This window comes from Elephantulus edwardii, unplaced genomic scaffold (assembly GCF_000299155.1).
Source record: "Elephantulus edwardii isolate Elephantulus edwardi_28Jun2011 unplaced genomic scaffold, EleEdw1.0 scaffold00119, whole genome shotgun sequence".
Taxonomy (NCBI): Eukaryota; Metazoa; Chordata; class Mammalia; order Macroscelidea; family Macroscelididae; genus Elephantulus; species Elephantulus edwardii.
This window is the reverse complement of record NW_006399869.1, coordinates 2,415,960-2,429,206: the sequence shown is the minus strand read 5'-3', so window position 1 is coordinate 2,429,206 and position 13,247 is coordinate 2,415,960. Positions and strand designations below refer to the sequence as shown.

At 37.8% G+C, this 13,247-nt stretch overlaps 1 protein-coding gene and 1 pseudogene across 1 annotated transcript in view; both read right to left on the bottom strand.

Annotated features, from left to right (window-relative positions):
* Positions 1 to 13,247, bottom strand: part of MARCH1 (membrane-associated ring finger (C3HC4) 1, E3 ubiquitin protein ligase) — a 635,452-nt gene that overhangs the window by 380,785 nt on the left and 241,420 nt on the right. The window lies entirely within an intron of this gene.
* Positions 6,357 to 6,881, bottom strand: LOC102864756 (annotated as a pseudogene).

Sequence of the window (13,247 nt, the reverse complement as noted above, 5' to 3'; positions counted from 1 at the left end):
TAGGAAGAAGGATTGGCCACCCACTTCTGAAATAGCAGGCCTCTGAAAACCCTATGCACAAAAGAACACATACAGATTAACAGAAAGGGCAACCTAGGTTTGATGCATAGAAAGTAATAATTTCATAATGGCCTAAAATTTCTGTTGTATGTAACATATAAACGAATCATGTCTAATATTTTTGAAAGGAGATATTGTTGTCATGTGCTATCGAGCTACTTGCTACTCATAGCAACCTCATGTACTGTTGTAAAACAACACCAAGGGTAAAATGAGTGTTTCTCAGTTGATGGTAGAAGTTTTCATCAGAGATGGAAGGTCCACTTTACAGCAATTCAAGCTACTTGGTGAAACAAAGCTAGATGGTTTTAGGGCTCTCTTTCATTCATGCCTTATTTGTTTTCAAAATATATGTAGCATCAAGGAATATTCACATACTTGTGGTAGGACTATATTCATCACTTTTAATTGCCTCTTAGGCAATATGACATGAGACTTTACATTTTTATGTAATGAAAGTTTCCTCAAATTGAGAAGTAATGTATTATCAGCCACCAGGCACATTCATATTTGAAACCAAAACATGCCCACAATGTCTTTATATACCTAATAAAGGGCTATTTTTCTTATTGAAAATTTTTTAAAGATTTCATTATGCCAGGTGATAGACACCTTCCAAAAACATAAGTTCCCAAAAATTCAAAGGCTTTCATTGACAATGAAATAATTTAGCTTCAAAGACAAAACCACAGCTGGGTGGAATGGGGAAAGTACTCACTAAACGTTAAAACCTGAAGCATATTTAAAAATACAAATTACTTCAAATATTACAAATATTCCTAATTCTCAGGTCCATTAACTTTACTTTCCTTCCTACCCAGTTTCTAATTGAAATGTCAGTGACTGCTATTAAACCAAGATGAACAAGGAAGAGAAATTTTTCTTATGTTTCTGGTTGAAGATTCAGTGGAATTTTTACTTTTGGTGCAATTCTTGTCAGGTTATTAATAGTTTCTCATAGGGAAAAATATCATGTGTCACAGAAATTCTTCATGTAATATACATTAAAGCATTGCAAAAAATACTTTTCATAGCATTTTAGTTCATATCTTTAAAAGTGTTTTTACAACAAGGTTTAGATAAAAAAAATAAGGAAAAAAAAGTGTTTTTACTTAGCATATCTGAAATGTCTCATAGCTCTTCATACTGCACTGACTGGCAACAGATTTTATTTCTTCCTCATGTAGTACATTACAGAAGACCCCTTGTAAGAATATTCAAGTCAATTCAACTCTACTTGAAATACAAGGACAACTGGACGACTTTAAGAAGGCCATGAGACTAGTTCAGTGTCATCCTTTTGGACAAGTGATTATTCACAGATTATGAAGGCTGATTCTTGTATCTGAGAAAATTGCTTATGAGAAAAAGGATGTTCCTACTTTTGACATTTATGAAGGCAGAATGGCAAAATTGTGCAATAAGGGCCTTAGAACAATAATTTCAAAGTGCACCATAGCCTAAGTTAAAGAACATTAAACTGAAATATCAAAAACTAAAAAATAAAAAATAAAAATCTCTCCTCTTAGAAACCTTTAGGAAAATACTTTTCAGTATTTAAATATGATAGTAGTGTAAAAGATTATCATGCTACATTAGCTGGCCTGATATTCAGAGTAAATTCTCAGGAGGAAATAATTTTCTCTTAGGAAAATGTTTTCAGATATATTTAATCAGTAAATCTTCTTTTTTGTGCTAGTTTCCAGAAATAATTTTGACTTTATACTCTCATGTAAAGATCAGAATAAATTTTCTTTAAAACATGGCTATCACCATCACTTTAGGACAACTTGAGAAGTTTGTGTTACGGTACAACGTCCGTTTTTCTTCTCATGCATCAAAGTCCATTTCCTCTGATGTGACATTCATCCTGTAATGCAGAACTCTTGAAGGAGGCTAAAAATAGGTTCCACATCATGCTTCATTATTTTCTTGTTTTGAAGCTTTCTTTTTTGCCTGGCCTTCTGCTTATTTAAATCTAAACTATCTGACTGTTATAGGCAGGCTGCATAATGCTAACCATGATACACAACTGTTTGAGCTGGATGACTTATTGATGATTTTAGATACCAGCTAAAAGAGTTTCAACCCTCGGTAACGACAAATACCTTCAGTAAACTAAACAGAAGAAATGAGCAAAACCATTTGCTTGGTCATCTCATCTATGACCAAGTGAATGTATTCTTAATAAGTCAGTGTTTGTTGAGGACATAGTTAAACTGCTTGTTAAACAGAAATTCCGAAAATATTATTGAGAGCTCTGATGGCTTATTCTGTAGGGTGTTACACTACCCATCTCTACACAATAATATCTCTCTGGCAGTTCAAAACCAGCAGCCTCTATGAGAGAAAGATGGTAAATTTTCTCCATTGAGATGATTTACAGGGTCAGAAACCCATTGATGGGTCAGCAATCAATCATTTCCAACTCAATAGCAATTAGGTTTTGTGTTTTAATAAATCTATAGTTGATGAGGACATTATCAACTAATCATGAAAAAGAAATCCTGAATATAATATTAGGATGTCTGTGGCTTAGTATTTCATCCTAAGTTTATTCTCATCATTTCAACCCCACTTTGTAGTAGCAGAACGTTTGCTATGAGGTCTTGCTTCAAAAGCTCTAATATATGAAGGGTTCTGTGATTTGCATTGAACCATTTTGGTGGAATGATTCAGATGCAAACTGGTATTTTGTGCCAAACTGTTAGTACACAATCACTCGGGCTCTATTGAAGGAACACGAGGGCTCTTGGGAAATAATGTGTTCTCTCTCATGAATGGTAAGTATCAAAGTCTTCAAAGCAAGAGGTACAAATAAAATGTCTGTTTGGAGTTTAGTTATGTGCCTTGCCTCCAGGAAAACACCAGTTGCTCTTGAGTCTGTTCTGATTTATCATGACGACATGTGTGTGAGAGTTAGAACTGCACTTCATAGTGTTTACAGTGTCTAATTTTACATATATAGATTGCCGGAGCTTGCTTCTCAGGCACCTCTTGGTCAACTTCAACCTCTAATCTGTCAGGTAGAAAATGAAAATACATTTTTTTCAGCCTAAGCTCTTGCCTGGAGAATATGGAATTCATATGTAGTTGTTATGTGCTGTCGATTTGCTTGTGACTCATAGCGACCCTATGTACAACAGCCCTAAACTCCGCTCTGTCCTGTGCCGATCGCACCATCTCCGATATACCCATCATGATTAGCCCATTCACTGAGTCAATCCACCTCATAGAGGGCCTTCCTATCCTGCGCGATCCCTCCACCCTCCCAAGCATGATGTCCCTCTCCAAGCACCGGTCCCTCCTTACAACATGTCCAAAGTATGTTAGACGGATCCTCAAAAATCCTTGCCTCCAAGGAGCTGCCCGGTTTAACTCTCTTCAAGATGAACCTTTTTGTTTTCTTAGCAGTCCATAGTACATCAATACTCTTCTCTAGCACCACAGCTCAAAGGCATCAATTATCCTTTTATCCTCCCTAGTCATCGTCCAACTCTCTGATGCATAACAAGTGACTACAAAGACCATGGCCTGTATCAGATTCACCTTAGTAACCAGAGAGACACCATTGCTCTTCAGTACTTTGGAGAGTTCCCTAACAGCCGACTTTCCCACCCCCTCAAGTGTCATGCAACTTTTTACAGATTCAGTTTATAACCGTATAAAAATAATTATATCATACTATAATGATTTACTTATGTTTCTGTTTACTTAGCTAATATGAAATATGGTTGTGGAGTGTTTTTGGTGTGTGTCTTTTGTGTTTTTGTTTGGTTTTTTTTTTTGTATGTGTGTTTTGTGTTTGTTTTGTTGTTTGTTTGTTTTTTAAATTTGTTTTAGTTTTTTTTTTTTTAGGAGAAATAATTTATATGGCATGTTCCCAGATGTTTTTGTCCTGGTATGTGTAGGGACATTATGCTTAAACAGGTAGAGGGACAGTGCAAGAGGGGAAGACCCTCAATGATATAGATTGACTCAGTGACTGGAGTAATGGGGGTAGGTCTGTCAGAGATATTGCAGTTGGCTAAGGGAAGAGCAAGACTCAGAGCTGTTGTATATAGGGTTGCTATGAGCCATAGGTGATTTGACAGCACATTGCAACAACACAACAAATAATCTCCTTAATCTATATTAATTGCCCCAAATAGAAAAGATCTAAAATTTTACCTTTTTTTGCAAGCTATCTAAACATCCAATTTTATTAATGTAAACAGAAGTCACAAGACTAGTCAATCAGATGGAAGGGCAGTTCTCAAATCACTAGTAATAGGAAAAGTAGAAATATTTTTTCTGGTTCCCTGCAACTTAATTCCTGATGGATAAATTAACTACCACACATCTGTCAATGTATCATACTGTGGTGGTTTCTGTGTCGCTAAATGGAAGTTGTGTCACTAATATTTCAAATATCAGCAAGATCACTGATGTCATTCAAGATAAAGTAGGGAAATAGGCCCCACAATCTACTTTAAAAAGAAAATAAATCTCAAAACTCACTTTTTTAGAGTAAGTTCCATTTCAAAGAGACTTTTCATTGAGTTTCCAAGGTTATAATTAAATAGCAATTGGAGGAGATTGTCCTTCTTTCTCTAGACCTGCCTTTGAAAACCTTCTGTATCATAGCAGAGCATTGCTTAACTCAAATGGGTTCCATATGTCATGCCAAGGATGACACCATGTTTGATGAAATAGATGACCAATTATGATGATGGAGATGTTCAATTAGAGAGATTTAAACAACATTCAGTGTATTCAAATGTATTGACAATTGTTAATATGATATATGATTGAACAATGTTTGCTTGTTTTATACGTAAGGTCATTGTGATTTTTAGTTGACTTATTTGTGGCTATCTACTTCAAGCAAAGAGAGCCAAGCAATGTCCACAACTCTGTGGCCTTTGTAATGGGACAGAAGCTCTAAGCTTAGAGCAGGTAAATCTTTTATAATGAGCTGTTGTTCCAGCATTGCCACCGAGTTGGAACTGATCCATAGCTGACCCTCCAGGTAGGTTTTCAGAGGCAGTTAATTTTATGGGAAGAGATTGCCCATATATATTCTTTACTACAGAAGAAGCTGGTTACCTGTCATTTGCAAAAATTTTGAGTAAATCTGGCCTTTGGTCCTATCATTTGGGTAACTGTGACACAAATTCTTCATTTACTACACAAATATTTTTGAAAATACAATCTCCCGCAAAAGCCGGTAATATCTCAGTTGTGAAAATATACAATAAAATGAGACATGGAAGAGTGTACCTAGATTAACTGACCTTTATGAAATACATTGTAATTCTCTTCATTGAATAGGTGAATAATTTAATGAAAAATCTCTAATGTTAAAACCTCTGAATCTTGACTCAAGATTTCTATAGGAAACATGGTAGCAAGCAAAGAAAATACTTCCGTGTTATCTCCTGGAAATATATTTCATGTCATCTTGCAGTATGAACCTCTCCTCCACTTGTACCCTTCAGGCTGTTGTACTTTAGGGGGCTCTCTTTACTACTGGCTGTTCTTTATTATGTTTTTCTCTCCTTCTTTCTTTCCTTTTATGTATGTATGTATGTATGTATGTATGTATGTATGTATGTATGTATGTATGTATGTATCTATATCTATCTATCTATCTATCTATCTATCTATCTATCTATCTATCTATGTATTTATGTATTTATTTAGTATCTATCTATCTATCTATTTATTTCAGTGCTCAGACTTCTATTTGAGATTCACCTCCCTTGCACAAATTCCATGCCACATGCATCTTCTTGCATGTAAGCCCAAGGTGTGATGAGGTGTGTTCTGGTGGCCTAGTGGCTGGGCAGGGTGTAGGGGAGTGTCCCTGGTGAGGCTTATGTTTGTGGCAGTGGCTAGGAAAGGGCTTTCACAACCTGCATGGGGACATGACTGAAGTGGCACAGGGAGGGCCCATTCCTTTTAGGTGGAAGCCCAGAGCTCCCTTGAGGAACCTTCTCCTTGTCCCTCTAAGTCTTGTCCTTCTGGATCATCTCTGGATGATGGTATCCTTAGCTGACTGAGCCAATGACTCCTAGCTTCCAGGGCCTCTGGGTCATGTGGGGAATGTGTGCCTTAAGGAGACCGAGTGTCCGTCTGGCACTGCCCAGGTACTGGCCCTTACTGCATGGGGAGCTGGGGTCCTATCCCTCAGAGAAATGATCCCCTAATTGGGTCTGTTCGGGGCATGGGCAGAGACATGGCACAAAGGTGAGTGAGTGTGGAGGGGAAGTGCTAGGATAGGGTTTTGGGTACAGGGGAGAGGTAGGGGTAGCTTAGTTGTCCTTGTCCTTGGCTCCATGTTTAAGGATGAGGGTGAACTTCACATAGTTGAAGTTGCCTTTTTTTATCAATGAGTGCCTCTCAGTACATCTCGTTCACCTCCTTCTCCTCCATGATCCGGTCTCCCATGGTGGTAAGCAGCTCCCTGAGGTGATCTTCGTGGATGAAGCCTGAGGCTTCCTCATCAAAGCAGACAAAGGCATTTCAGATCAGATCCTCAGGGGCGGTGCCATTCAGCTTCTCCCCAAAAATGGTGAGGAACATGGTGAAGTTGATGGGCCCCAGGCCTCACTCATCATGCCCTCCAGGTACTCTTCTGTAGGGTTCTTCCCCAGCGAGGCCAGCATGTGGTGCAGGTCCTCCTTGTCAATAATGAAGCCATTGTGGTTCTGGTCAATCGTGTTAAAGGCTTCCTTAAACTCCTGGGTCTGAGACTGGTCAAACATTACAAAGACATTGACAGTGGCCCTCTGTGGCCATTTCTTGGTGGTCTTGGCCTTGGCCCCTTTGCTGGACATCTTGTCTTCTGGTGTTTAGGGCTTTACTGCAGGAAGGACTGGTGCAGAGAAGGCTCCCGGTGTGGCTCAGAAGGCAGCTGTCTGGTCTCATGTTTTTCTTTTAACTACTATGCTTCATAGGACAGAAGGTTGGATGTATAGAAACACTCTGCCCTTGTTGTTGATGTTGTTGCTATGTGCTTTTAAGTCAAGTGCAACTCATAGTGACCCTACAAACAATGACACTCAACCTTGCCTTATTCAGTCAACTTTACCTTCTCCAACACATTTGACCTCATTGTTAATGTCTCTGTGTCAGTTCATCTCATTGAGGTCCTTGCCTCCATTTTTCATGTACAATGCGCTTCTCCAAGAAATGGATCTTACTGACTACTAGACCAAAGTATGTGAGATGGAGTTTTATCATTCCTGCCTCCATGGAACACCTTAGTTTCACATTCTCCAGGACAAACCTGTTTGTTCTCTTGGCTGTTGTTATTGTTAGGTGCCATCAAGTCAAGTACAACTCATAGCGACCCTATGAATAAAAGATCTGAACCTAGTTTTATCTTGTGCCATCCTCACACTTCCTGATACAAAAGAGCTCACTGAAGCAGTCACTACATCAAGCCACCTGGTTGAGGGTCTTCCTCTCCTTCACAGACCATCTATCTACCCTTCCCAGCATCACGTTTTTCTCCAAGGAATAGAATCTCCTAGCAAAATGTCCACAGTATGTGTGGTGAAGCTCATAATTCTTGCCTCCAAAGAGCACTCTGGTTGCAACCTCTCAGAGACATATCTGGGTTGGTTTGGTTTGTTTGTATTTTTTTTTTCTTGGCTGTCCATGCGATGCTCTTCTTCAACACTGCAGCTCAAAGACATCGATTCTTTCTCTGTGATCCTTATTCATTGTCCAGGTCTCAGGTGCATAGCTAATAATTGGAAAATTATTACCTGAATCAGACACACCTTAATTCTCACTGACATCATTACTCCTCAGTTATTTGGAAAGGTCTCTAACTTCAGACATTCCCAGTGCAATGCATCTCCTTATTTTCTGACTGCTCGTACCAAAGGTATTGATTGTGGTTCAAAGGAAGATTAAACTGTTGACAGTTTCAATCTTCTCTCCATCCACCATGACTCACTCTGCCTATTCGTCCAGTGGTAAGAATCTTTGGTTTCTTGATCTTGAGACACACTCTATCCTGAAGGCTGCATTCCTTGATTTTCTGCCACAAGTGTTTCTTAGAAAGCAATGTTTATTTGAAGCAACGTTTATTTGCATAGCACAGGTTATTGATGAGTCTTCCTCCAATCCTGATGCTATATTCCTCTTCATAGAGTCCTAATTCTTGGATAATTCATGCAGTGTATAGGTTGAACAGGTATGGAGGTAGAAGACACCCCTAACACACTCCCTTCCCAATTTCAAACCATGTAGTGCTCCCCTGCTCCATTTATACGATAGCCTATTCATCCATGTATAGGTAGGTTCCTCATGAGCACAATTAAGTACTCTTGAACTTTCATTCTTCTCAACATCAGCCACAACTTGTCATGATCCACACAGTCAAAAAACACCTTTGCATAGTCAATAAATCGTGAATAGACATTCTTCTGGTATCTTTGCCTTCAGGTAGGATCTATCAGACATCAGTAATGAGATCCTTACTACCACAGTCTCTTCTAAATCCCACTTGAACTTCTGGCAGTTCCCTTTCTATGTACTGTTCCAGTCATTTTGAATGATCTTCAGCAGTATTATGCTTGCATATGATATCAATGAATCAGTATATTGCTTGTATGTGATATCAAAGGACATTATAAAAACAAAGGGGAAAAAAATCGAAATGGATGTCAGAAGAGATTCTAAAGATTGCACTGGAATGTCAAGAGGCCAAATGTAAAGGAAAATGTGTCAAAGTGAAAGAGTTGAACAGACAAAGGACTGTTCAAAGGACAGCTCAGGAAGACAAAGCAAAATATTATAATGGAATGTACAGAGAGCTGAAATTAGAGTATAAAAAGGAAATAATTTTCTCTGCATTTTCCAAGCTGAATTGAAAAAAAATTTAAGTTTCGTGTCACAATGCTTAAGGTTGCTACGAGCATATATTGAATGAGCCAGACAGCATAAAAAAAAAGATGGAGAGAATATACAGAGTCACTGAATCAGAAAGAATTGATTAACACTGAAAAATTTCAGGAAGTACGATATGAACAGGAGCCAATGGTAATGAAAGAGGAAGTGCCAGGGATCACTGGGATATCATTTTACTTGTTTCAATTAACAGATATAGCCTTGGATGCACTCACAAGCCTTTGCCAAGAAATTTGGATGATGAGATTGTCTCTAGATTCAGATAACATAGAATGAAAGTTATAATTTGGCTTTCATGGTCTTATTTTAATCTTCTTCGACTTAAACTTCAACTTCAATGTGAGTAATTTATGCTCTGCTCCAATCAGCTCTTGACCTTACTCTGACTCATGAAGTTATGTTTTGTCACTACTTTCCAAAGATGCAGTTATAATTGTAAACTGTTTATTCCTTTTTGATATATCCATTATTTAAATTATTGTGTAAACAGTTATATTAAATATTGCTCTTATAGTATTTTATCATGTGATTTCTGACATCCTTTCTTCAAGGCCACATGTACATGTGTTAAAATTTATAAAACATATTTCCCTATGGAAATACAATTCAGTCTGCAACAGTGATTGTGTATGCTTGTGTGCTGTATACATTCTAACTGAAATCAACTCATAGCTGAACCTCCAGCAAGTTTTCCGAGGCAATAAATTAGTCTGGAGAAGACTGCCCATCTTTCTGTGAGTTGCTGGATTTGAACCACATTTACCTTCATGTTGGCAGCACAATTCTTTACCATTAAGTCACCAGGGCTATCTATTATACTGGATTAGAGTGAAATATAATATGACTAATGTCCCAAACTAGTGGCTCAATATGGATTGCACCTCAAAATTAGGAAAAAAAATTTCTCACCACTGGACCAATAGGTGATACCATTATAAATGAAGAAAAATTTGAAACTGTCAATGTCTTAATTTTACTTGGATTCACAATCAATATACTTGGTACCACAGAGAGAAGATCAGGAGATGTATTGCACTGGGAAAGTCTGAAGTCAGAGATTTTTCCATATTACTGAGAAGCAATAATGGTAGTTTGAGGTCCAAGGTGTGCCTGATTCACATCATGGTCTTTTCAAACACTTGCTATGCATCTGAGAGCTGGAAAGGGAATAAGGATGACAGAAGAATGGATCGATTTGAACCGTGATGTTGCAGGAGAGGTCTGATTATCTCATGGATTATCCAAAGAACAGATGCATTGGAGAAGGTGAAGCCAGATTGCTTTTTAGAGGTAAAGATAGTGAAGCTTCATCTCACCTAATATCAGCATGATGCTAGGACAGCCTATGCCTTGCATAAGGACCCCATGCTCGAAAAGGCGGAATGTCAGCAAAGGAGAGGAAGACCTTCAACTAGGTGCATTGACACAGTGACCGCAGCAACAGGCACAAGTGTGTTAGAAATTGTGAGTTGGCACAGGATAGGACAGGGTTCTCATTTGTTGCTGATAGGATTGTTATGAGTCGTACTCAATAGCAACCACCAGCAAAAGGAGTAACTTAAAGGCGTGCTTTTTAAATCTGTCAGCTTCTTTGCAGGAGATGGTGGGCAATTTCCTCCTATGTAACCTACTACCTCTTAAAATACACTGGAATGTTAACTATGAGTAGATTCCGACTTGATGGTAAGTTAACAACAGTGTGCCTACAAGAAAGGACAGAGGCAAGAGTTCTGAGTGATGAAAGAATTGAAGGTTAGAGGGTTACTACAAACTAAGGAATAGGAATGATTAATGGCAACCACTAGAAAGCAGGAAGAGGCAAGGAAGAATTTTTCCTTAGAACATTAAGAGAGAACATAATCCTGCTCACGTTTTTATTTCAAACACCTCTTTCCTATTATTCTTGAGTTGAAACTGACCATCTTCTGGATTCTATTATAATACATTCTTATTTTCCAAAGTCATCCATTTGAAGGTACTTGAATAATACATCTTTCATTAACAACAAATTAAGAAATTAAAATTAAAATTTCTTAGAACCATGTAGCTGAAAATATATGTAGTTTCCTATCCAAATTTATAGACAGTCTTCAGTGTCAGGCTATCTCACAGATGATCAGTGTTTAATATTAGGAATGAGGAAAGTATATATTCATGATTCCTTTTAATGCCTCTGATCTCTAGCAGGTATCAGAAATCATTACCACCTCAAAGTATACCTGGCAGTATAAACTAATGTATTAAAATGTCATTTATACTTACTGTTTAGCTTGTTAAGTGTTATTTTAATATATGACTTTATAGTGTTTTTGATAAGTTACTATAATTATCTTTATGTATTTGCATGATTGCTTAACATTTAAGTATTATGAGGGTGTGCTTATAAATTTTTATGATTGAATGTATAGCCAAAAGCCACAGAGAGCACTGGATTGTGGAAGCATACTTTATCAAGTTTTACTAAATCCACCAATTGATCTGTACTCTACAATTGTACTCTATTTCTTGTCATTCTCATTCATTTTCCTCAGCCTTGCTATAATCACTGAAGCCAAACAAACATGACAGTCAATTGGCCAGTGCTAAAAAAGATTAGCTTTCGGCTTTTGAGAGATTAAGAACTGCCACCTACTTAAGAGGCTAAAACAAGAGTAAATCAGCACTTCATTTTTCTAGATCAATTGCATTAGTTCTTTCCTCCCAAGAAAATGATCTTCATCCTTCCACATGGAAAGGAAAAGGAAAACAATGAACCAGGGAAAGGAGGAGCAGTGCACACATTTTAACTCCCTCTAGGTAGAATGATAAAGCTTCACCTCACATACGTGGGACACGTTGCTAGGAGAGGCTTTTCTTTGGAAAGGGATATCATGCATGGAAAGGTGGAGGATCGGAGAAAGAGAGCAAGACCCCAATCAGATGACTGACACAGTGACTCCTCAATGGGATCTAGTGTGCCAGGAAATGTGAGAATGGCACAAGATAGGACAGGGTTGACATATTTTGTTCATAGTGTCACTATGGGTTATACTAGACTCGATTGCACATAACAACAACAACAACAACTACTACTACTACATAAACTGTGACATTTAGTAAACATTTCACTTATGCTACTCCTTCTATGTTCAAAACAGCCTATTTTGATTATAAGTATATTCAAATAAAGGAGGATAATAAATTTGCTGATACTTATACAAATGCTGAGAGCCAGAAGAGAGATTTGAACTACAGTTTTCCACCACTTTAATGTCTAGCGTCTAGCTACATTTCCTCCATGTAACAGCTACAGCTAAAGGAAGATGCTTGAAAAAGTCACGGGAAACAAGTGATTGTGAGTTGGATCTGCTCTTTCTCAAAAAAGGAAGTAATGTAATGATTCTGAAATTCCATTCTGAATCAAAATCATCTATATACATTTTTTTCCTTACATGCTGACTCTACAGTGGGTCAAAATGCTATTTTAAAGCTGCCAGGAATTACTACTAGTTCACTAGAATTACACTCTTTAAATGGCTGAAATATTTTTATTTTCAATTTTTTGAGAAAGTGTCAAACTGACTTTCATAGTCACTCTATCATTTTACACTCTGACCAGCAGTGAATAAGAGTTCAAAACTCTCCATAATCTCACCAGCATTTGTTATTTGCTATCCTGTTGAACTTTGCTATTGTTGCTGGAGTAAGATGATATCTCATAGTTGTTTTGATTTGCATCTCTCTAATCACTAGGTTGGAAGGAGGAGTGGCATCCTCTTCCATAATAGCTTGCCTCCGGAAACCCTATGAACCTGGAGAGAGGATGAAAGGCACCCAAGCGTCCAGGACTCTCCTTCACAGGGTCACTATGAATCTCCTGTGACTCAATGACAGCAATTAACAACAACAATCATTAGATGTTTTGAACATTTCTTTAGGTATGTGTTTGACATCTGAAATCTAATTACATTTTGTCTAAATATAGATTCTAGAAGAGTTTTGGTTTCCTAGTGGTTAAGGAGTTGTGCTGTCAATCCAAAGGCAGGTGGAATCTGCCATCTACTCCTTGGATGAAAGAGGGGCCATCTCATCCTGTGTGATTTACAGCCTTTAGGTTCAGCTATGAGTTGTTTCCAATATGTCAGCACACAACAACGGCAATAACAAATATAGATTCCTATATGTCCACTTGGCCAACTGACTGGAAGAGATCTATATTTGTTCCCATTCCAAAGAAAGGTGACCCAACTGAGTGTTGAAACTACAGAACAATCTCATTGATTTCACATGCAAGCAAGATT